We start from the raw sequence: 23,718 nt of genomic DNA on the forward strand, positions 1-23,718 counted from the left end.
CCGCGACCGTCTTCTTAAAGCTTTATTAATTGCTTCGCGTGACTTGACTTCGTAATACAGGTTTCTCATTAGTTAAGATTATATTTATTGCATATTTAAATAGAAGCGAAAGCCTTTTAAAAGGTCAATTTATAATAAAGAATATATAATAAATTATCTAATGCGAGGTTTTCCCGGATATTGATCGACTAATCCTCTTATTAATAATGATATATAATTCACTACATTATTTACATAGGAATTATAAAATTCTGGCAATTAAAGTAGACGAGTGAAAGAAACACATTATGCACGATTTGTTTGTTAAATCTTACACTCACACGAAATCTCCTTTTGAGGTAATTGGCCTCAGTCGAGAGCCTCACTTTGGTTACCCACAACCTCATGTTATATCAAAGTTCGCGGGATCATTCAATTTGTTAGTTTGTTGAGAGAGGAGTGTTGAAGGAAACGGAGTATGGAGAAGAAAAATAAGTTAAAGGGCTATTTCTAATTAACCATAGGCTACATTTTTGAAGTCACTAATATCATGAGGCTAGAGCGAGCGGGATATTTGCTACATTCTAATGATAGTAGGATAATGAAGGTGTCATACTTTGCTAGAATGATTTCGTCCGGCTCCTTGACTGAATGATCATCGTAGTGGTCTTTAGCTCAGAGGGTCCCAGGTTCGATTTCCCGCCGGGTTGGAGATTTTAACCTTAAATGATTAATTCTATTGGCCCGGGGACTGGGTGTTTGTACTGTCCTTAACATCCGTGCAACTCACACATCACACTATACTCCCCTACAATAACACGCCCTTTCCTATACACGGCAGATGCCGCCCAACTTCGTTGGAGGGTCTGCCTTTCAATGGCTGCACCAGACTACAAAGATCAACATAAGATTATAGAATGATTTCGAAAAGTTAGTAAACCAAAGCTGAGGTGGGAAGAATGTGTGCATCACGACATCTGTATACTGGGAACTAAGAACTGGAGGAGCATGGCAGAAACTTCTATTTATGTCCGGTTCCTTGGCTGAATGGTCAGCGTAGTGGCCTTTAGTTCAGAGGGCTCTGGGTTCGACTCCGGGGATTTAGCCTCGACTGCTTAATTCCTCCGACACGGGGACTGGGTGCGTGTGTTTACCTTAATACACACCTCTTCATGTACACACAACACTCTACACTACCAACCATCACGAAAATATACCCTACATCCCTCCATATAGGATTGCTGCAAGGAAATATACTCAGCCGAAACCTGAGTTTAATTCATATATAGCGCCGATCCCAGTTAATTGGCAAAAGTCCAAGAAGGATTTATTTTTAGTTTAAGTCATATGAAACAGCACAAGCTGCTGGGAAAATTAAAGTTTCATGAAGAATTTGTTGGGCTTTCTCAGAAGCCACCCATGCACAACCAAATACAACTGCTCTAACAATGTCAATAGGCTTGAATTAAATTGACCGTTACTCTATTGTTAAATTACCTTCGTTCCTCATCAGATGGCTCTCTGTACACCTATTACATATGGAGACTTAGTTCTCATCACCGTATTTGGAGGGAAGTTAGATGATTTCTCGACAGTGAATCGGGAAATTGATTATAACAAGATCACGAGAGAGATAAAATATCAAGAAAATGAGAAAATCAAGAACAATGAAAGGCAGGTGAGGAAGGCAAAGAAGAACAAAATTGCAATGAGGATGGGCACGGAAAAATCTGTATAAAATAAGGGAAGAAGATGTGGAAAGAAGAGGTAAAATGATTGAAGACGAAAGGAGAAATTAATTAAATCAACAGTATAAATAGAAAATAATACGGCAACAGGCACTGCGTCATGTAGCACGATACAAAGAGAGATACATGAAGTGAACCGTTTAGTAATAAGGAGAGTACGAATTTTGTGGAGGAGGAAGAAGAAGAAGAGGAGGAGAAGGAGAGGAGGCAATGAATGACAGGGAAAAGAACAGCCTACGCCGATCTTTGATGACCGCCAACCAGATATTGTGAATTCTATTTAAATTATTTGGAATTGTGCACATTTTCACCGCTTCCCAAATGGTACTTAACTTACGATGAGTAACAGCTCGAACATCTTGGAACATGGCGTCATGATCTGAATATAGCGTTTGATCAGCTATTTAACACTAGCCTGCAAAATAAAACTTTTTTTGTGCGGTAAAAACGAAACTAGGTGGGTTTTATGAATTTCTTAACGCAGAATTCGAGAAAAAAAATTAGTTTTGGCGAATCACGTCTGGTTTGGTGGCAATTTTACAAAATATTATTTTGTTCTTTCGTAAAATTGTTGATACTTAGTATTGATTAAATTTGATGTAATAATGTAAATTTCAGCTTGCAAAACGCAATCATATTTTTCATGCATTGAATACACATAAATGCTGCTTTGTAAGCAAGTAGGTAGTATGTATTATATTTTTAATGTATATTGAAATTCGTGAAACTGAAGCATAAAGCGTCTATTTAGTTTCGACTGTACAGTTGCTTTTAAATTAATATAACCGTACCTTGAATAAAAATTACATGGTTAAACATACATGGTTTTGTTACTTACATTATGTGCAGGTTAGATTCACACCTCCGTCTTCTCCCGTTTCCCGTGGAATTTCCGGGTTTTTGAAGTTCTTGAATGATCTCTAGAAGAGTCGTCTCGTGCAATCGATCAACAGTAATCGGCCATCATATTCACATCCCAACGTCCCTGATAGCGTCGTTCTGCATCTTAGAGATCCTGGTGAAACCTTTCACCTTGTTCTTCACTGACAGCTCCGAAATTTAGAGGGAAATAATCCAGATGCGAAGCTAAGAAATGAAGCTTAAGGCTCATATTACAACCGAGTTCCTTAAACTTTACCAACATTTTCCTTACAATTTCTTTGTATTGAGGGTCCTTAATGTTGCCAAGGAATTTAGTCACTACATCTTTGAATGCGTTCCATGCCTCTTTCTCAATTTTGGTCATCGTGTCTGTGAAAATTTTATCCTTCATCTGTTTACGAATCTGCGGTCCATCAAATACGCCTTCTTTGATTTTTGCATCTAATAATGAGGGAAATTTAGTGGATAAATATTGGAAGCATAGGCTACTTTTATCTAATGCCTCGACATACAGTTTCATCAATCCAAATTTGATCTGCAAGGGTGGAAGTAAACGTTTTTCACGGTCAATAAGACTTACATTCAAGACATTTTTGGATTCTGGTTGTAGTTGTTTCCTTTCTGTCCAATTCACTGTATCCCAATGTTTATCCCGTGCCCTGCTATCCCATTCGCATAGGAAACAGGGAAATTTTGTATAGCCTTTTTGTTGTCCCAGCAACAATCCAATGATCTTCAAATCATCGCAAATTTGCCACCCATGCTCAGGATATTTAATTTTTCAAGCACCAACCTTAAGGTCTCGTATGTTTCAGACATTTGTGTGGAGTGTGCAAGTGGACGGATGCCAGAACATTTGTATTATGAAGCAAAACAGCCTTTAAACTTATTTTGGAAGAGTCAATAAAAACACGTCACTTACTAGGATCATAGTCTTTCTCTCCCAATCGACGTAGAAGATTTGAAACATCCGTACAAAATACAAGTTCATCTTATTGAGTATAATACTTTCGGACTGTTATCTTTGAAAGGAAACTGCTTTATCAGTCCATCATAAACATTGCAGAAGGGCTGGGGCTTTTTAACACGTCTGATTATTCAAGTGGTCTAAGATGAAAGACAAACTCTCAACTGTCTTATCTTCAATCCTACATACCTCGCGGTCTATTGCGTTTCTGGGGGAGTTTGTTATGAATTTACCAGGAAATTCCCAACTACAACATGAAAATTTAGACAGCAATAAACCTATAATAAAATGCAAACAATAACAAATCAAATCACATAATTGTATTCTAAAAAATGTTGCGCGAGAACATCCCTCAACATTCCATCTTACGAATTCATGCAGATACTAAAACACAGAATTGCGTCAAAATTAGACGTGATAGGAAAAAATAGCATCATTTTCGGAATCAGGGCAGCGATTTCCATAAGAATTACATATTTTCTATTTTACCGCAAAATCATGTTGGCTAGTGTAATTTACCTTGCTGCTTGAGACGGATATTTATTTTGGATTCCTTTCCTTGATCCTAGTCCCGATGGATCGGTATGTTTGGTCAATGTTCACCTTGTACAAGGAATACGAGATATGTTAGCGGTACAATCTATCCTGTTAATATGTTATCGAACTTGTGAGACATCGTCAAAAGAGATTTCCATAAGAATAACAATATTTCATATCCTTGCAAACGACTGAGAAAATACCAACCCCGCCGGTACCGATGTGAAATCTCTGACAGGTCCATGAATCGAACCGGGATCTTCCAGGATGTCAACTAAACTGCTAGTCGTTACGCTAGATTGATGCACAACCAAGAATAAAATATCACACTTGTACGTAGAATATAGATGCTAGTGTAAAGCTGTTCAGTCTGCATGTCCCTTAGATGTAACGAAATCGATATTAGGATAACATACTTTTCAACAATATTTCACATCGATGTACATTTAATAATGTCACTTGGTGGTGAATATTTCAGTGTCAGAGTGTAAAATTATTTGTTTAACTTCGCCATAACTCATATAGCTTTTCGGCATGGCAGTGTAGGAGAGGGATAGAAAAAGACTGGGAAGGTAGTGACGGTGACTTTAATGAAGTTATAGCCCCAAATGAAAATCGAGAAAACACGAGGAACTATCTTCAGCGATATGTCAGTCCATGAAGCTTCGTACGGCACCAAAGTCCGCCTACTGTGGCAGTGGATGTTTTGTCATGTTGAGGTGTTAACTGATCTTACAATAGATGTGATTAATATCCTTACATCATATTCAAGTTAATGTTCCATATTCGAAATCGTACAATATCCTACTCATACAATACCCTTATTACAAATTGAAGTTTCAGTTTCATATTCAAAATTGTACAATATTCTAAAAGCACATTGTTTTCGATCCATATTCAGAAAATCTTTATAAAAACATTAAAAGTTTTGGTTGATATTAAAAACTGTGCAGTATCCTCACAAAACTTTCAAGTTTTCGTTCCATAATGGAAATAGGCCCTAGTACAATGTCCTGATACCTCATCGAAATTTCCGCTCTGTATTCAGCATTGTATAGTATTCTAATGAACAAAATTTTCACTGCCCTGAAAGAGCAACATATTTTCTATTCACTTTCACATTTGTAAATCTCGCAGGCAATGTGATATAACATTCCCTTCATACTCTCCTCTTATACACTTCTAATAGCAAAATGAAGTGCCCGTTTCATTTCCAGAAGTATACATCTGCTATCCGCCTGTCGTCATTTCTTGATGGATGCAGTAGTCTTGTGTCTGTCTCCTGGCACGAGCCAGGGCAAAATATAGCTTCCACCGAAGTCTCGGACTATAGCTGTGTCAGTACGGAAGCTGTTGAGGAATGGGTGGGGCTGAGTGATGACATTCAGAACACGATTAGTGTGTATGGATGTCGTGAAGGTGGCGTGCCAGATGCGACCGTGCCGCATGCGACCCGTGCCACTAGCGACCGCATAATCTGTAACCGTCCCGGATGCGACCGGCGTTGACAAGCAAATTGTCATTTAATAAGTTGTGTCATCACCCAAGATAAGGTAAGCTAAACGAAGTGCAATGCCATTTCAATAAGTCCTATAAGCAGCTACTGCCCCTACTTTACGCAACACTTCTGGGGGAAACTCGTTTTACAACACGAAACATGGTGATGCGTGTACGTCTTTTCCCACCGGGCGAGTTGGCCATGCGGTTAGAGGCGAGCGGCTTTGAGCTTGCATCCGGGAGATAGTGGGTTCGAATCCCACTGTCGTCAGCCCTGAAGATGGTTTTCCGTGGTTTCCCATTTTCACACCAGGCAAATGCTGGGGCTGTACTTTAATTAAGACCAGGACTACTTTCTTCCCATTCCTAGCCCTTTCCAATCCCATCGTCGCCTTAAGACCAGTCTGTGTCGGTGCGACGTAATGCCACTAGCAAAAACAAAATCCTAGTTCTCTGAAATTATTTTCGACTTAGGTCTACTTACTTATCGTGTCCTATTAGTACCAGGAGTGTCCGAGGACGTGTTCGGCTTGCCTGGTGCAGGTCTTTCTACCTGACGCCAGTGGGCTGCCTGCGCGTCTGGATATGGGATTATGATAATGAAGTAGGGAGAGATGAAACCCGGTTTCGGCACGTAGCCTACTCCTCTCGAATAATACCAAGGGGGGTCTGCTCAATGCTTTACGTCGTCATCCGACGGACAAATCACCATCAACAGCATCATATCACCTCACTCCATTTGAACACTGCCAAAAGGTTTGGATATGAATCCAGGTTTTTGGCATGCAATGTAGTGATTAGAAACTGTCTACCACCAACTTTCCTACCCTGCTGGCCAACATTCTGATGGTTATTTTTTCTCATCCAGGCTAAGTGGATCAGACAGCTCAGACGGTTGAGATGCTGGTCTTTCGACTCCAAGTTGGCAGGTTCGATCCTGGCTCAGTCCGCTGGTATTTGAACGTGCTCAAATACGTCAGCTTTGTGTCGGTGGATTTACTGGCACGTAAAATAAGTCCTACGGGACTAAATTCCGGCAGCTCGGCGTCTCCTTAAACCATAAAAGTAGTTACTGGGAAGTAAAGCCAGCAACACTATTATATTTTTCTTTCGACCAATGGCACTCGAACCTGCTAAGCACGATGTCAGACATTTATTTTAGAAAAGACCAAGTTAGCTACTTATAAGCAATCTGCCACTTGATGACAGCCCTTAATGCAGATCAATTGTAAGTGATTGATGAGTCACATGCGGCTCGGTGCTTATCTACTCGTTCGCTATTGGCACGATAATGGCCTGGTCTCATCCGGCACGGTCGCATCTGGCACGTAACCGTTGTGAAAGATGCTACTCATAGAGCCCTGCACGGATGCGGATATCCGCGGATTTATCTGCGAATATCCGCGCGAAGTTAGTGTCTTGGCGGATGCAAACTGTATGCCAGTGCGGATAATTTTGCACATAATTTATAAATAATGAAGTTTATTGATTTTCACTCAGGTAAACCCTTATTTTTACTTGTAGTTAGGCGATTCTTGACAGTAGTATAAGAGAATGGTGATATATAAAGAGCCTTGAGATCATAAAGTCGTAAATCTGACCTAAGCCTAACTGGCCCCTCTCCGCAATTAATGGAATGAAGCAACAAAGTGAAGACGTCGGTAGTTATTGCAAGAGAAAGACCCTCATAAACCTGTGACTGTAGGGGTTCTGGTGCAGGTATCAGGCCTATTGTATTATGTTAACAGATCTATCCGTTTCAATACCTTGGGTGTAATATACTGTAGTTAAGTATGTACAATATCCGCGGATAACCATTTGCGGATGCGGATGACCATTCGCGCATGCGGAGCGGGTGCGGATGAAGGATGTTCGGATGCGGAGCGGATGCGAATAATATTTTATATATCCGCTCAGGGCTCTACTCATAAGGCAAGTCGTGCTAAAATACTTTTTGGTTCACTCCTCACAATGCCTTGTACGCTTCTTCGTGGCTCCAGGGTCGGTTTTTTGTGGTTTCCATGTAGTAAAACCTGTCTTAAACGGACACCTAAGGGGAAATATTTTTCGTCCATAATCGAAGGTAGTAGACAGACACGTCAGTATGTAGATTGAACATTTGAAACTGTTTATTTTCTAAAAACGGCGGTTTCTTTTCTTTCATGCGTTTGTTAAAGTAAACTGCTATCGAAAGCTTTATGTAGCCTACCTATATATTAATAATGCAGTACTTCCAAAATTCAGTGCAGTGCTTTTCCACATTCGTCTTGTATTTTCATTAACAATACATGATTAACGCTTGACTGCACTTTACACTTATCACTACAAGAAAAAGTACTTTGTGTGCGTTATTTTTAAATTAGAACTTAAATGAAATGTAACACAATCACAATAAAACTGTTCTAATGTCCGTAGTGCATGTGTTGCGACTACATAATTACTGAAGTGTCGAAGTGTTGAAATCTAGTCTAACTTTAAAAATACTGTATATAAACCGAGTGAGTAGCTGCGTGGATTGTGGTACGTAGCTGTGAGCTTGAATTCGGGAGAGTCGCGTAAGTGCGGCCAGTATCCAGTATTCGGGAGATAGTAAATTCGAACCCCACTGTCGGCAGCCCTGAAAATGGTTTTCCGTGGTTTCCCATTTTCACACCAGGCAAATGCTGGGGCTGTACCTTAATTAAGGCCACGGCCGCTTCCTTCCCACTCCTAGCCCTTTCCTGTCCCATCGTCGCCATAAGATCTATCTGTGTCGGTGCGACGTAAAGCAAATAGCAAAAAAAAAAAAAAAAAAGAATTCGGGAGATAGTAGATTTGAATCCCACTGTCAGCAACCCTGAAGATGGTTTTCCGTGGTTTCCCATGTTCACACCAGTCAAATGCTGCGGCTGTACCTTAATCAAGGCCACAGCCGCTTCCTTCCCACTTCTTGCTCTTCCCTATCCCATCGGTCCTCATAAGACCTATCTGTGTCGGTGAGACGTAGAGTAAATTGAGAAATTGTGTAAAATATAAAATAAGTTCTACGTTAACTTATACTTCGGGCACTGACAGACTGGAAAACTTAAAAGTTAGCCGGGCTGAGTGGCTCAGACGGTTGAGGTACTGGCTTTCTGACCCCAACTTGGCAGGTTCGATCCTGGCTCAGTCCGGTGGTATTTGAAGGTGCTCAAATACGTCAGATTTACTGGCACGTAAAAGAACTCCTGCGGGACTAAATTCCGGCACCTCGGCGTCTCCGAAAACCGTAAAAGTAGTTAGCGGGACGTAAAGCAAATAACATTATTACTATTACTTAAAAATAATATTAGCCAAATAGACACTTATGGTTTCCTTAAAACAAAATAAAAAATATTGCTGAAATGAAATAATGTGTGGCCTCCGCAGAGGCCTGGTGCAGGTCTTTTGATCTGACACCCGCAGGCAACCTGCGCTTCGTGATGAGGATGAAATGATGATGAATTAACCAATTATGGTTAAAATTCCAGACCCTGCCGGGAATCGAACCCGGGACCCCTTTTACCAAAGATCAGTACGCTAACCATTTAGCCATGGAGCCGGACAATGTAAACTCGTGTACACATCCTGAAGTGCTACAGCTGTTTTCAGGCACATCCCCTATGGAGGTGAGCTGCATGTACCATTTCAACCACATACCAGCCCTCCTGCCATTCTTAAATTTCTGGCAGTACCGGGAATCGAACGTGGGCCCCCGAGGACGGCAGTTAATAGTTCTAACCGTTACGCTATCGAGGCGGACAAGTAGTGCTGAAACGCAAGGAGAAAAAGTTTATTGAATTTTCGACTTACCGGAAAAGAAACGCCAGTAATTGAGAGGTAAAATTAAGTACTGGGGAAGTAAAATTATTATTATTATTATTATTATTATTATTATTATTATTATTATTATTATTATTATTATTATTATTTATTGTCTTGTTTTATATGGCGGGACTCAATTCTATGAAGCCTGCTATTCTGTCCGACCATACATACACCTACATGAAGAGTTAAATATACACTAAATAAGTTATCTACAATTTAATATCTTAAGGTATCACTTAAATGTTTTAATTAACCTAATAACTTGACTATGATCTAATCCTACGTATGTTATGAATAATTATTATTTATTAACCAGGTTTGACAGAGTTTCCTAAAGCAGAGGTTGTTTGACACGCTCCTAATTTCAGCAGCTAGGGAATTCCGAATTCGACTGGCGGCGACTATAAATGATTTGCTGTAACCAGTTGAGCGGTGAATGGGAATCCTTAGTACTGAGCTGGATGATGATCTGGTAGGAATACTAGAAGGTGATGCTAGGTAATGGAATTGTGTGGCAAGGTATCGGTGTCAATGTCCGTTTAGCAGAACGTCTGTTTTATAGAAGTAGGTTTATATATATATCATTTTCTATACCTGTCGCGAGTTTTTATACCACTCTCCATTAACGGAGGTGGTCGCCTTAAAGAGACGCCCGAAACATGAGTAATCACGTGATTTTAGCAGGGGGTTTTTTACGATCCAATCACTCTCCGGAATGAATACTTAAGAGGCATACATATCCTATGGGTGCAATAAAGATTTCATTTCTAGCATAAATTTGTAATTTTCTCAACAGGAAAGTGAAGTTTCTGTTTCATTTTTAAACCTATACGATCTCCAAACAGCCCCGTCAATAAAACTGGGAGCGAGGCCACAGATCTTCGGATCAAGTACAATGTTCTAGTGACATGACCCCTGAGGTCGTGATCCCCATTAACTAATGTGTTTGATTAGCGTCATGGCTGTTATCAAGTTAACAGTGTGTTTCTCAAGTTCATAACATAGTTAACATTATGCTGCGGAGATACGTGTAGCTCACATTGACTAATGAGTTGTTCATTTTAAGGAACATTAACGGAGATGACATCGATCGCGTGACTGAAGAAGGGCGAAGGAATGTTACCCGGCCGAGTAGCGGAGTTTCTGAGACGTTCATCTCTCTTTCTCAAGACTCAAGGGCCAGATATCGGCAAAGATTATTGGCATTTAACAGTGCTTAAATGTGAGAGACCCGTGTGAATAGATTTACTCGTTCGCTAACGTCTCTTGTTTTCTGCTTCTGACAGTGAGATTTTCTACGAGCATAGAAAATAAAAGGGCCTGGAATGGGAGGGAAGTGGTCTTAGCCTTAATGACGTTAATCCCAGCACTTTTGTGGTGTGAAACTTGGAAACAAAGGAAATCTGTCTTCAACAACATTCGATTGTCGTATCGCGGAGCCAAATGAATCAGTAAGCATCAGTTTAGATTTAGGCAGCCTACAAAGTTGCTAGTGTATTTTGATCCCCGTTGATGAATTAGAAAACATTGCTTCCTAAGAAAATATATCTACATTATAGACTTCTATGCCTTCCTGAGTTCACTCTGCAAGCCTCTGTTATTTTACTAAACTCCGTCACTATCCTCTGTTTGTAACTAACTCTGTGGCCTCGTTCACTTCTATACCTCTTATCTTTAAATCATTAGAAACCGAATCTAGCCATCATTGTCTTGGTTTCCCCTCTACTTCTCTTACCCTCCACGACTGAGTCCATTTGTCTCCTACGTAACCTACCCTGCTCCATTCGCTCCTGCCTCCCATTCTCTTTCTATATCCTGAACATTCTTACTGCCTATTGTTTAGAACTTTTCACTTATCATATCCATGTACTTCCGTCTAATTACCTCGTACTTACTGTATTCGCCTGCAGACAAATTTCACTTTCTCTATCCTAGGCCTAGAGATACTCAGCTCACTACAGATCAGATAGTGGTCTGTATAATCAAAAATCCACCCACACATTCCTAACAGATTTCCTGAATTCAAAGTATGTTATGATATAGTGTATTTTGGATCTGGTGCCCCTACCCTCTCACGTATAGTGGTGAATAACCTTACACTTGAATTGCTAATCCCATAATAGAGCAGAAATCCAGTAAACGCTTTCTATTATTATTAGCTTCCAGATATTCCCCACATTTACCCATCACCTTTTCGCATCCTTGAGTTCTATTTCTAACTCTCGCATTGAAATTGCCCGTTAGCACTAACTTATCCTTGCTGTTTACCCCCACTATGACGTCACCAATACTTCGTAAAACCTGTCAACTTCGTCGTCAACTGTACCCTCACATGGTGAATACACAGAGACAATTCTCGCCCTAATTGCCCCAACCGTGAAGTCTACCCACATCATTCGCGCATTTACATGCCTAACAGAAACTAAGTTACGTGTAATAGTAGCCTATTCCTAATGAACAGTCCTAAACCACACTCTGCCTTCCCTTCTTAACACCCATCCAGAACACCTTATAATCTCCTGTCTTCCGCGTTATCTCGCCTTTTCCGAATATCATTCATTCCTAACACATCCAGACGCATTCTCTTTGCTGACTCAGCCAGTTCTACTTTCTTTCGTCGCCAAGTTGTTTTCAAGGAGCCTCCTGCCTATCAAATGGAAGCAGGACTCCGTTACTGCCATAGGTCCGAGGCTTGCTTAAAACGCTCTGAGCGTACTCGGTACAAAGTCTGTTAAGCAGGATGCTACCCTACTTGCACATAGTCCCAATGAGAATCTCTCCTCTAGCGAGTTGGGGATCACTGGTTGCTTCTATAATCCTAGCCACCTGATAACAAAGGAGGGTCATGACTCAGAATATGTCCTAGATGTCCACTCCCATTCCATAGCAACTCAGCCGTTGCCCATGGCTCACGAATTAGGACGTGACTACAGTAACCCACACCACGAACCACTCGAAGAAAATAACGAAATAAAAACCTGAAGACTTCTCTCGCTAGTGTAGAATCTAAGAAAAGAGTATCTTAATTAGGAAACATTAATGTGTATAATACTAACACGCAAGTAAAAAGTTATTACAGTAGATTTGAACATTTCTAGTTATCACCATAAAGATCAAAAGAGTCTTTGTCAATCTCAACGTCGTCCTCCATTATCTGCTCGGCATTTATGGTCAAGTCGTCTAACAATTACATAGTAGCTCATAGAACTAGCAATATGAGGGATATCCAAGGTACCCTGTAGGATTCATGTTTGCCTTTAGAGCATAGTATTTGAGAATAAGAAGCAGAATTACCTAACAATAATAACATTGTACTGTTATAACACATTTTCCCTAGTAAAATCCAGCGTCGAATTGTAATGACAGCGCCTTAATCCTGTCTTTTAAATGATCAAGTTGTCAGTTAAGAAAGTCATTAAAGTATATCAATAAATAGTAGAAAGTGTGTTATCCGCCTCTGTGGTGTAGTGGAGGCCCGGGTTCGATTCCCGGCTCTGCCACGAAATTTGAAAAGTGGTACGAGGGCTGGAACGGGATCCATTCAGCCTCGGGAGGTCAAGTGAGTAGAGGTGGGTTCAATTCCCACCTCAGCCATCCAGAAAGAGGTTTATCCGTGGTTTCCTACTTCTCCTCCAGGAAAATGCCGGGATGGTACCTGACTTAAGGCCACGGCCGCTTCCTTCCCTCTTCCTTGTCTATCACTTCCAAACTTCCCTTCCCCCAACCAGACTCCTGTTCAGCATAGCAGGTTAGGCCGCCTGGGCGAGGTACTGGTCATCCTCCCCAGTTGTATCCCCGGCCCAATGTCTCACGCTCCAGGACACACTTGAGGCGGTAGAGGCAGGATCCCTCGCTGCGTCCGGGGGAAAAGACAACCCAGGAGGGTAAGTTGATTAAGAAAGAAAGAAAACGTGTTAGTCTATCAATAATAAACAAGATATTCGTAATTTACTATGGCTTTCTGTGCCGGGATGTGTCCGAGGACTTCGGCTCGCCAGGTGCAGGTCTTTTGATTTGACTGCCGTAGGCGACTTGCGCGTCGTGATGAGGATGAAATGATGATGAAGACGACACATAATGCACACCAAGTCCCCGGGCCAGCGGAATTAACCAATGATGGTTAAAATTCCCGAGCCTGCCGGGAATCGAACGCGGTACTGCTGTGACCAAGGGTCAGTACGCTAACCATTTAGCCATGGATCCGGATATCATCATAATAAAGATGAAAAGATCAAAAATCTTGCTACATCTTCGATACTTCCAGAAAATGTCTTCTGTAATATTTGCTTCTTCTTTCTCGTACTGCTTCAGCCACTCCCTAAACGGGTCGTAGGGAATCTGTTTTACGATCGGATGCCCTGCCTGACGCCAACCGCATGTGGAGACATAATATTCACTTCTGCATCATTCTGTGGTGGTTGGCAATGTAATGTATTGTGTCTGCATGAAGAAGTGTGTGTTTGGAACTAACGCAAACACAAGCTCTCACTCCCCGAGATAATCGCGGCTAAAGTCGCCAACGCAGTCGGGAATAAAACCCGGGACGCTCTGAACCGAAGGTCACGACGTTGGTTATTCATCCATGCAGCCAGATTGACAGTGTTCACACATTTTGGGTTTACAAGAAAAACACATTAAGTCACTTTTTGACATTTCCACATTACCGTGTGTGATTTTCTCCGCTCTATTCACAGGTAAGGCCATACGAAGTATTTTCTAAATTGGATTTTCTTGCTCTCCAGTGAGAAATGTCATTAAACGGAGGCAATTTCCTCTAATTTCAACCTTCTCTGTTACAATGAAACTCACAGAGACAAACTTTATATCAAGCTGGGATAAATCTCTCCACTCCCATGTTTAGCCATGGATAGCTGGTAGCTTTCTCAAGAGTAAACAAATCCATAGAAGTGAAAGTACAACTCCCGTCTACAATTGCACTCAATATCGTTTATAAGGAAATACTACAGTATAATACCAGTTCTGATTCTCTTGAAAGCGTAACTCTTGTTCATAAGAAATATTAACAAGTCAATTTAAAATGTCCAATTACTTCCAAAATAGTAGTTTATGACTGTCGAAGACAGGCTTACGCACTAGCATTCTATAGTTACCCTTCTAAATTGTCATGTAAACAGTTTCATAAAGGAAAAGAGTTCTGCTGTCTAACATGAATAATACCGACTTTCTGTGACTGAAAAAATGGATACAGTCAGTTTTCCATTTTATTATATTCGTTTACGGCCATTTAAGACCACGTTAAACAACAATAACACATTACTGAGAGCCTTCGAGCAACAATGACAGATTACTGAGAGCCTTCGAGCAACAATGACAGATTACTGAGAGCCTTCAAGCTACAGTGACACATTACTGAGAGCCTTCGAGCAACAATGACACATTACTGAGAGCCTTCGAGCTACAGTGACACATTACTGAGAGCCTTCAATCAACAATGACACATTACTGAGAGCCTTCAATCAACAATGACACGTTACTGAGAGCCTTCAAGCAACAATGACACGTTACTGAGAGCCTTCAATCAACAATGACACATTACTGAGAGCCTTCAAGCGACAATGACACATTACTGAAAGCCTTCAATCAACAATGACACATTACTAAGAGCCTTCAAGCAACAATGACACATTACTAAGAGCCTTCAAGCGACAATGACACATTACTGAGAGCCTTCAAGCACATTATAGGAAGCCTTCTTTGCAACCCAAAATCTTTGCATTCTTTCTCTGGCAGCCTGTCTTCTTTCCTGTAACCATCCCCTACTCATTTTGTGTTCGTCATGGAAGCTTCTGAAGCTGTCGATCACTGGTCTATACTTTGTTCGGTTTACGAAGTCTTCCCGATTTAATTCATCACACTGCTCAAAATGGTTTCTTACCTCCCTGAACCATTTGTCGGAAACTTTGGTCTACTGTCAAGTGTTTTAAATTCTGTTATGTCAGCCTCTTATCGTACAATCTAACCAGATGTCCACAAAATTTGAGTCTACTTTTCTTAATTGACTCAATTAATTACTTTCTTGGTATATTTCTCCCCTTCTCCGTAACCTATACTCGCCAACCTCAATTTTTGGACGCATATTAACTAAACACCTATTTTAAAAGAGTTTATAAACACCTGCATTCCTGAGTACTAGGTTGCCTACGATCCAACCGAAAGTATGGGAGGAACATAGACACTTTATGCAAAGAATAGCTTAATTGCTTCGAGAAATACGCACAAAGCTACGAAAACCACGACACATTATTTGGCAAACCTGAAAACCACTACGCCTTAGTATGGTGATACTATGTGTGGAGGCATGCTTTGACGCTGCCCACCTGGTGGTTAAGGATGTAGAGGGTTGAAACCCAGCAGAGGTGATCTGATTTCGGAAGGGTGGAAAAAAGTCCATTCGACACTCCATGGCGTGCGAAGTCGGTACGTGCAAGAGCTCTGGTGACACAAATTAGTGCTCACACGACAAAATTAATTAAATCTCAGCCATACACGCCCAAGAGAGATTCGATTTACTCTGCCATCTATTAGGCCTAGAGTAACGTCAAAACTGACGAGCAAGTAGCCAGACAGCGTCAAATTAAAATACATATAGCTGAGGCCATATTATTATTATTATTATTATTATTATTATTATTATTATTATTATTATTATTATTATTATTATTATTATTATTATTATTAGTCCTCCTGGTGACCACGATCGTTAAGGCGTTGAAGTATAAACGGTCTGGCACCGTGGTTAGCCGGTTCGAATCCCGTTGGTCGAAAACATTTTCACTATCAGAATGCTGGCGGGCAGGGTAGGGGAGGTGGTGGTATACAATTTCTAATCACTAAATTGTGTGCTAAAAGTCTCGATTAAATTACAAACCTATTGTTATTATGACGCTAATGGGTGTGGTGAAGCTATACCTTTTCAGAAGTCTGTAAAAAACCTAGGCGTTGTCATGAATGACACATTAAACTGGAATGACAATATAACAAGTGTCTGCAGAAAAGTATATGCATCTCTTCAACCCCTAAAAATGAAACAATCCATTCATCCACACAGCATGAAAATAAAACTTATTCAAACCCTCATTTTCCCAATAATTTATTACTGTGATGTCGTATTAACCGATGCAACTGCAGAACAAACTATGAAACTTCAAAGGGCAATGAACTCTTGCATACGATTTATATTTTCTTTGAACTTTAGGACACATATTTCTCCTTATTATGAGCTATCTTTGCTGAAAATTGATCAACTAAGGAATGTACATACTGCGACACTAATTTTTCGACTTCTGAACGAATCTACACTTGAATACCTATCCTCACATTTTAACTTCCTCTCATCTTTCCATGGACATAACACCAGATCGACTTCTACCCTTATGATACCGGTTAATCATTCATATGTATACAGCCACTCTTTCCAAGTGTCTGGGGCAAGCCTATGGAACTGTAATAGCACTTCAACAGTCTCATTTAAACGGTCTTGTCGATATTTCCTCTTAAATACGTGATCAGCTTGTATGAATGTTAGTGTATATGAGTGCAAGCGTGGTGATGTAGATCTAGACAGGCTAGATAATATTAATCATTAAAAATAATAATTATAATCTGTTATAATATTACTCCATACATTTAGGTAGCTCCTAGGGTCTGCTAATGTTATTTTACCAAAGTATGTGATTATGTACTGTACGTAGTGGTTAAGTGTAAGAGAGGGCCGTGAGCCCTAACTTCGCCACATACAAAGGCATAAAAAATTATTGAGGTGAATAAATAATTAATTTTGATGAGGATTAAGTGATGAATCTTAAATTATGGTCTTTAATTTTTAAGGTTTTACTGCGAATTGTGACATGTAAACGCTTACTGAGAGTATTTACACAGAGGTATAGGCCCTAAACCGTCATAGACTCTTTTGAAGAGCTGTTTAGGCTCATCAAGGCAGCGTAACCCAAGAAAGCGCCCAAATTCCGATTTTCGTTGTCCTGCCTCACTAAAATCGGTACTGTTCAGCTTATTTTTGCCGCAGATTAAAGTTTCGTATACCTACACATACTTCAATAAATGCTCTGTAGCACGGTGCAAACAGTATCACGGCCGTTCAACGGTTCTCTAGATTAGCCCACACCTGCCGGGGATTTTATTTTATACAGTGTAGCCCTATACAGTGACCAACCAACAAGGATTTACAGCAAACTCAAGCGAGGTGCGCGTAGCGGGACACGTTGCATTCCCTCAGAACACTACCGGTCCTTTCCACTGGAGACAGTCGCTGTTGCCTTCAAAAAGAATGAATTAAGAAACAGCCTCATTATCATTAAAAACGGAAAAGAAATCATTTTTTTCTTTTCTTACAGTTAATGACATAGCAACTGCAGAAAATTTATTTTAATTTTCGTAGACTTGGCATCTAATTCTGTGACTCACGTTGTAATTCATCTTCTGTTATTTCACTTGTCACTCTCGTAATTTCGTTTTCCAGGGCCTCAGCTGTACTTGACCATGATGGATAATCGTCACTGTGCACTTTATAATCACAATCACTGACCGCGTCAAGTAAATCACGTGTCCCACTACCACAAGTAGGCTCCAACGACCGAGCCTTACAGGGCACAGGATGGGACAAAGAAGTTGTTATTTCCCGCCAGGTAGCTCCGTGCTTGTCCCTTGAGTGGAGAACACAGCCTGCCCTTCCCGTCGATACCCCTGTGGGTGGGAACGGTAGAATAACACCCACAGCATCTCCTGTTTGTCGTAAGAGGCGACTAAGAGGGGCTAAGTGGGTTGGTGACCATGGGGCCCTTAGCTCAGTAATAGCATTGCTTCCATTATTTGTGTCATTCCCCTCACTTCCATCTATCCTATCCGACCTCCCTTGGTCAACTATTGTTCTTTTCCGACCCCTATGGTATTTTGTCTCGAGGCCTAGGGAGTCTTTCATTTTCATTTCATTTTCGTGGCCCTTGTCTTTCTTTCACCGATATCTTCATTTTTCGAACTGTAGGACCCCTTCGATATTTCTTCCTCTGATTTGCTGGCGAGATGTAGTGTTTACAGTGCACTATGCCTTCTGGTATGGGCTAGAATAAATTTCTTACTTGCATTGTCCTGTCTTAGTCTCATCCTTGGCTTTGACAATATGAAGGTGACAGAGGTATGAGCGATGCTAGTAATACCATTCCTTATGCAGCCAGTCCCTGTTATGAGTGGTGTGAAAATATCACTCATAGTGTCAGTTGGTGCATGCATTTCAGTGGGCTTGGCAGACTGATATGTAATAGTAATTTCTGGCTCAGTGAGGAAAGCAACGGGGAATTACCTCACTCCTCATTTCCCTAGTATGCCTCTTCAGTGCCGCCTAGGCTATCTATGACAGCTGTTGGTGGAACTGTGGTGGATCAAACCAGTCTTCGGGCTGAATACCCAATATACATACATTAGTGTTAGTAAGTTGCCTCACCGAGCTTGATAGCTGCAGTCGCTTAAATGCGGCCAGTATCCAGTATTCGGGAGACAGTAGGTTCGAACCCCACTGTCGGCAGCCCTGAAGATGGTTTTCGGTGGTTTCCCATTTTCACACCAGGGAAATGCTGGGGCTGTACCTTAATTAAGGCCACGGCCGCTTCCTTCCCACTCCTAGCCCTTTGCTGTCCCATCGTCGCCGTAAGACCTATCTGTGTCGGTGCGACGTAAAGCAATTAGCAAAAAAAAAAAAAAAAAAAAAAATTGCCTAGTTGTACTTCCTCTTAAAACAGTAATCATTACCACCACCTCCACTACTCATCTTTACCGACAACTTGCTAAGTGTGCCTCGCTTGATTTTGATGTAAACTCTTGTATAAAGTATTTTGATTGTGAAAAGTTTGCGTTTCCCATCGATATTTGCGTGTGCCTTGAACTTGTGTGCAACGCGTATATTGAGCGGTATTAGCCTATTGTACTCGTGCGTTTTATTGGAACTGATCACTTTATTGTGATTTAGTGAGCCAATGCACTGACAATCTTCGCTACAGTTACGATATCCTAATAATATATGTTTCACGTACAGTACCTTAAGAAACCAGTGCTAATAACCACGATATCCCTAATGAGACAGCGCAATAACTTATTTTTCAGTACAGATTCTAATTATGATTTATACACAAATCTTTAAACCTTCATCTTCACGGAGTGATGTACTGGCATATTATTTCTAGACACCTAATTTGGTTGAATCTTGACGAAGATAAGAAGCGAGCTTGCAAACAATCTCATGAATACGTCTTGGCTCTGTTGAGACCAAGGAACATGCGGTCTTGGCGCCCACACCTGAGTTAAACTGAACAACACAACCAATATAAATGCTAAACAAGGGCAGCAAGGGTGCGACCAGAGTGAACAGCCCAAATATAAGAGGTCAGCCACCGCCTCATCAGAGATTATTATTATTATTATTATTATTATTATTATTATTATTATTATTATTATTATTATTATTATTATTATTATTGACCCAGTTTATTGGCCGGATTCTCTTTCTAACGCCAAACATATGAGTGGAGGGATGTGCTCACCAATGAGTACTTCTGTGGTTGTTTGTGGTGTGGTGTCTTGTGTGTAAATGAAGAGAAGTGTAAGACAAACACAAACACTCATTCCGCGAATCAGAGAAATTCATCATACGCAGTTAAAATCCACGGTCCGGCCGGGAATCGAACCCGGGGTGTTCTTAACCAAAATCCAGTAGCCTGCGCTGATTACAGTATTCAGCCAAACAAACGAACAATTATTATTATTAATAATAATAATAATAATAATAATAATAATAATAATAATAATAATAATAACATAGGTTAAGCCCCATTAAGGTACTTTTACGGTTTTAGGAGATTTCAAGATGCCGGTAATATTTTCCCCACAGTTCTTTTATCAGCCTGTGAGTCTACGGATATTTGACCACCTTCAACTCAGAGGTAGAACTCGCCACCTCGTGGTCAGAACGCCTGCACTATACCACCTGAGCAACTCAGGCGGGCAGAAGATTATTTTGCAGAGTTTCGAAAATGAACCAACTGATGGACGATTCTTGGTAGAGCTTTTGAGGATCCGACCAGCCTTCGGGATGAGGACTCAACATCATTCAACGCCACACAAACTGGCCGCCGCAGAGGATAACATTCTTTCAAAATCCCCTTGTTTGAAATAGAATGAGCATATTGTGCTGGTGGTAGGATTTCAAGTATCGGCCACAACCTATCCACAATCTACGAATATCCTCACGTTTCGGAAATGGATAAAATTAAATATTATTTGGCCGGTCAACTTTTGTGCGATTCAATACATTCTTGTCTTCTTCTCCTTCTTAATCCGTTTACCCTCCAGGGTTGGTTTTTCCCTTGGACTCAGCGAGGGATTCCACCTCTACCGCCTCAAGGGTAGTGTCCTGGGGTCGGGGATACAACTGGGGAGAATGACCAGTACCTCGCCCAGGTAGCCTCACTTGCTATGCTGAAGAGCGGCCTTGTGCGGGGATGGAAAGTTTGGAAGAGATAGACAAGAAAGAGGGAAGGAAGCGGCCGTGGCCGTGGAGGAGAAGTGGGAAACCACTTCCAGGATGGCTGAGGTTGGAATCGAACCCACCTCTACTCAGTGGACCTTCCGAGGCTGAGTGGACCCCGTTCGAGCTCTCGTACCACTTTTCAAATTTCGTGGCAGAGCCGGGAATCGAACCCGGGCATCCGGTGGTGGCAGAATATCACACTAACCACTACAACACAGAGGCGGTATATTCCTATCAATATTACAAATAGTGTGGTTACATACTTATCTTAGTTATAGCATCGCCGAAGAAGTATCCGGACTTACCGATAATGGTAGCAGTAGAAGAAGTAACATCACAGCCTACAGGAAGTCAGACTGTGTAAGATAATGACAATGTTATTTTCTTTACGTCTTGCTAATTACGTATGCGGTTTTCGGAGACAGAATTTAGTCCCGCAGGAGTTCTTCTACGTGTCAGTAAATATACCGACACGAGGTTGACGTATTTGAGCAGCTTCAAAACTACCACCGGACTGAGCCAGGATCGAACCTGCGAAGTTGGGGTCAGAAGGCCAGCGTCTGAGCTACTGAACCAGACGAGTGTGTGAGATATAAAATAGAGCCCACAACCCGTTTCGAAATCTCCACAGACCAGCCAGAAAACGTTGATAAGGGAAATATCTGATCTATGAACCAACTATACCTTATTATAGAGATAAATTTGGCTTGAGAGACCGAGCAGAGAAGGTGCGCAGGACAGCCGAGTTCGTCAGGATTTGGCAAGCTGCCACTAAAATCATATTATTGTACATCTAACTCGATCTAATTCAGTTCTGTCAGAAAGACGTATTCTAGGACGTATTTTTTTAAAGTTTGGTTTACGTCTCAGCGACTCAGGTAGGTCTTATGGGGATGATGGGGTAGGAAAGGGCTAGGAGCGGGGAGGAAGCAACCGTGGCCTTAAATAAGGTACAGATCCATCGTTTGCTTGATGTGAAAATGGAAAAACCACGGAAAACCATCTTCACGGGCACCGACGAAAGGATTCGAACCCACTCCACCGAATGCAAGTAAATACCTACATGATCTAAACCACGCAGCCACTCTCTCGGTGTTGCTGTTATTTGTTTAGACTTCTTCTTTAAGCTCATGTGGGTGGATGTGGCAGAATAACTTCCACGGTATCCTCTGCCTGTGGTAAGAGGCGACTTAAAGAGTCCCCAGGGCCTCTTAATTTGCGAGCATGGGTTGGCGACCACGGAGGCCTTACCTGATTCCTGGCATTGCTTCCATTTACTTACGTCAGGATCCTCTCTTTCATTCATCTTGTCCTACTTCCCATGGTCAACTCTTACTCTTTTCCGACGGTATTAGGTTACGAAGTCTAGAGAGTCTTTCATTTTCACGCTTTTCGTGACCCTTGTCTTTCTTTGGCAGATATCTTCATTTATTGAAGCGTCAGACACCTTCCCATTTTCCCCTCTGATTAATGTTCATTGACGGCGGTTCCTTAGTCGTACTTCCTCTTAAAACAATAATCACTACCACCAGCAGCAGCTCTTCTTTACTTACCAAGTAACTTCTTGTTTTGATATAATTTCGTGTAATATTTTAACCAACATCACTTTCTATTTATGTCAATAATTCAACGCAGTTTTCTTACACAGTTTACAATGAAAATTTAACACATCACTTATTGAGCACTTTCCGTCATTGTTTGTGACGACAATACGCTCTGTAAGCCTTTTAACCACAGCTTCATACTGCTGCCCGCTGATTCTGCAGAACTCTAGTGTTCTTCCGAAGACTACACGGAGTGTGTCTGAAGCATTGTTCTTTCTGTAAACCCCACAAAAATGCATCGCACGCTGATAGATCAGGACTTCGTGCAGGATATGGAAAATTTGTGCCTCCTGAAATCAGCCTACCAGGAAACATCTCTTGCAGTAGGCATCCATTTACTAGGCCAGTATTAGCGACAGCCCCATCTTGTTCAAATATTTGGTTGCCCGTGTCAAGATTGTGTAGCTTACAGAATATTGCCAAATCCGCTTGGAAACGTGGAATATCTTGCTCTCTGTATACGTCTGCAGTGACAGTGGTCGTGTCACCAACGTCATCTTCAATAAGATATGGACCAATGATACCGTAGCTGGACAAAGCAACCCATATTGTAACTCTTTTGGAATGTAATGGTCTCCAAACGTAATGGTTTCCAAACGAGGAAATGGCGAAATGGAGATTATGCTTATTGACCTTCTGGTCTGATTAGCACAAGACTAGCATCATCCTTCGGAGATAACGACGACACACACCAGAACACTGAAGCACTGTTCTTTCAGTAATCCCCACTAACATGCATCGCACACTAATAAGCACACTGTTTTGAAGTATACTTCTTTCCGCTCGTGGAATATCTGCAATCGATCTGACTGCTCCAATATCCGCAGTCATGTGTTGAAAACTAGAGGGAACTACACCAAGCTGTCTCCATACTGGACGTTCGATTTTCTTCGGGGAAACTAAAGACTTTTTCCATCACGCGTCCTATATATGTTGCCATTAGATGTGCTTCTTGATCTTCCAGACCTTCTGTCATTACGATTACGAACGTTACCTGTATTCCTAAACATTTCCACTCGTTGAAGAATTGTTTTTGTTTTTTTCCGTGATGGTGGTCTACGAAACTTCTTCTCAAAACCAGACAACACTATCTGGAGAAATGGATACCGTCCCTGTTCTGCCAAA

The sequence above is a fragment of the Anabrus simplex genome, chromosome 7, assembly GCF_040414725.1.
Source record: "Anabrus simplex isolate iqAnaSimp1 chromosome 7, ASM4041472v1, whole genome shotgun sequence".
NCBI classification, from domain to species: domain Eukaryota; kingdom Metazoa; phylum Arthropoda; class Insecta; order Orthoptera; family Tettigoniidae; genus Anabrus; species Anabrus simplex.